The following is a 3,289-nucleotide window of genomic DNA, read 5'->3' on the forward strand; positions in this document are numbered from 1 at the left end:
GGTTTGATGTCAGTCAAATGATATTGCCGTTCAGCAGCCGTTGTTTGTCTAAACGCCATTGCGTCTCTTTTAATCTCAATTCATGAATGAATTAAACAGGTTATATTTATAAACTTTTCAGACCTATGCAAGGATGTCAAATAATGTCATATTACATCATTTGACATAATTATTGTAACTATGTGATCTCACTGACATGTGATGATGTCATATTGTCAGTGATGGTGACATCATCAGGGATCATCACCATCACTGACAATATGATATGTGATGATGTCATATTGTCAGTGATGGTGACATCATCAGGCTTCATCACCATCACTGACAATATGACATGTGATGATGTCATATTGTCAATGATGATGATGATGCCTGATGATGTCACAATATCATCACAGCATTTGAATCATAATTGATAATAAAATTATTTTATTAAAAAAATAAAACAAAACAAGCCATTTCATTGGGGTACATGTTTAAAAAAATCAACAGAAACATTTATATTTTTAAGTTTCAAACAGAAAATGAATAGAAACAAAACACAAATAAGGAAAAATATACTCTTATAATCTAAATAATCTAATAATGATACGTTCACCCTCCTGCTGCTCAGCCGTACTCCCTCTGGAGGTCGCTCTTCTTCTCTGTCTGTTGCTTCTCCCCACAGCTGGTTCTCATTTTACTTTGATTTGGTTCCTTTTTAAGGTCTCTGTCCCTGCATATGTTTGTCGCAGCGTCTTGTTTGGATGTTCTCTGTTTGGTTTAACGCTTTGGCATTAAATAGCCTTCAGAGTTCATTAGTCTCCTGGTTCTTCCTGCATCTGGGTTAACCCCCTTGGTTTCTCGTAACAAATAAGGGGGAAACTCAACAGTGAATTTTTTTGAGCTTTGCCCTTTTATAACATTGCAGCAGTAAAATTAGCAAGTTGCACACTTACACTTTTTTTAAGTGGCAGAACTGACTGCGCATATATTGTAGCATGCTGTGATGTCTTTTCTGTATTATTTCTCAAACCACGAGAAAAAAGAGAAGTCAACTAACGAGGTAAACATTCAAAAGCCATAAAAACCCTCTTAAGATCTTATTAAGACGTTTGAGGATCTGGCCTGCGTTTATTGTTTATTTATTAAGAATCTGAACGCCTCCTGCACTTGCAGTTCTGGGTTAGAAGGGACAGCGACTCTGAATGAGTTCTTGACAGGAATTTATTAAAACGCCCCAAACTGAGATACTAAGATAAGTATATGAGACCACAGAGAAATTTGACATAGACGGCGACTAAGAAAAACAAGAGGACTAAAAAGTGAACTTATGAATAAACTGAAGAGGGTGCTAACAGGAGAGGTTAATGCCAATTCCAAGCAGAATACTGCTCCAGCCCACAGTGACAAGCAGGTAGAAACAGACAGCAGAAATGACCCAGTGAGCTTGACAGTGGTATTGACCGAACTGAGAGGCATCAGGAAAGAGCTGGAAAATAGAATCCAAAAACTGCATGATATCCAGGCCGAGTTGGACAGAACCGCCACGCACATCAGCGAAATTTAAGCCTGGGTCACAGAGCCTGAGTATAAACTTCAATATACAGACAACATTTTATACAAGATGATAAAGCATACACTGCTCGAGGCGCATTCGAGGAGGGTGACACTCTAATGTATGAGGTTTCAGAGGGAGTAGAAATTGGGTCCCCATCCTTAACTTTGTAGAGAAGTTACTCAGTGAGAACTTGAACTTTCCCTCTGTGATACCCCTGCAGATCCAGAGGGCAAATAGAGCCTTATTACCTTCCCTCCAAATGATGCCCAGCCCAGATCGATCCTGGCGAAAAAATGTGTGCTTCACAACGAAAAGATGCTCAGACTGGCATGGCAGAACAAATGTTTTCTGTGGAACAGGAACAAAATAAACCTGGATTGCAACTACCCCCCAGAGATCATGGCTAAAATGATGAGTGTGCAGAAGCTAGAAAGATTCTGAAAGAGAAAAAGATTTGATTCCGAACCCTCTTCCCTGGATGCCTGAAGGTATTTTACCAAGATGGAGTATAACCTAGAATACAGTGGTGGAAAGCTGTATTGTATTTTGAATTAAAAAAAATTATCAAATCAAATCAAACTTTATTTAAATAGCACTTTTACAACTAAGGTCACTCGAAGTGCTTTACATAGAAGCATAATAAAATTGAAAAACAAAATGACAAGATAAACAAATGTTTTGTTTAAAACCTGCACAATGCCGACCCCCCCCCCCCCCCCCCCCCCCAAACACACACACACATACACACACCATAATAGAAAGAGTGATGAAATGATGCAAAGTAGAAACCTGGCTGTGTACTGAAGTGGGGAAACTATATTTTGGGGACATGTCCACATCAGTGACGCCCCACTCAAGTTCACAGAAAACACTACCACGGGACCCCCTAGATCTAAGCAAAAGAGCCAGACCTGGGAGATCCCATTGCAGTGACCACATTCATTGAGAAGGGTCAGTCACCGATGTGGAGGATCCCTCTGAGGAAAACACTAAAATATAAAATGTAAAAGGAATCAAATAAAAAGGAAAATAGATCAATAACCAAACACGTACATGAATAGACCTTAATAGACAGATATAAAGTGGTAAATATGAATAAAGAAATAAAAAAATAATACACATATGTCAAACTGGTAAAAAGAGAACATACATAATTGATTTATGATATCAAATAAGTTCCTAATTTTCAACTAAAAGCTAGAGTAAAAAGGTAGGTCTTAAGTCTTTGTTTAAAAACATGAACAGTGTCTGCGGCCCTGAGGCTCTCTGGGAGGCTGTGGAACCTCAAAATATGAAGGCCTCATGAATATGAAATCCCAAGACCATAAAAACTTTTCAGTGATTGTGTTTCATTTTCCTGCAAACAGGAACTCACAAAACAATAGGACAGTGGTCAGAGAGCAAGCCCACTGATAAAATTCCTACGAAAATGAGATTGTTCTGGCTCAAATAAAGTCTTTGATATGTTAGAAGGTGACAAGCAGAGGGGGGAATAAGCGAGACATTGTTACTTTTACTGCTCTCTCTTCACCTGCTGCTCAGATGTCAAATACTTTAGCTCAGCAGCAGCTTTTCTGTGGACCAAAAGTCTGAAAACAGCTGAATATCAGTGGGAATGGAGCTGTCAGGGACTGTTTTCACTGTCAAATTTGGTTTGAAAGCCTTCCGTCTACCTGAAAAGGGTTCTTCCAAGGGATTCTAAAATATTTCACCAGACAAGACAAAAGAGCTTAGACTTTCTTACTTTGA

The sequence above is a fragment of the Oryzias latipes genome, chromosome 24, assembly GCF_053564925.1.
Source record: "Oryzias latipes strain Hd-rR chromosome 24, Olatipes_Hd-rR_3.1".
Classification (NCBI taxonomy): domain Eukaryota; kingdom Metazoa; phylum Chordata; class Actinopteri; order Beloniformes; family Adrianichthyidae; genus Oryzias; species Oryzias latipes.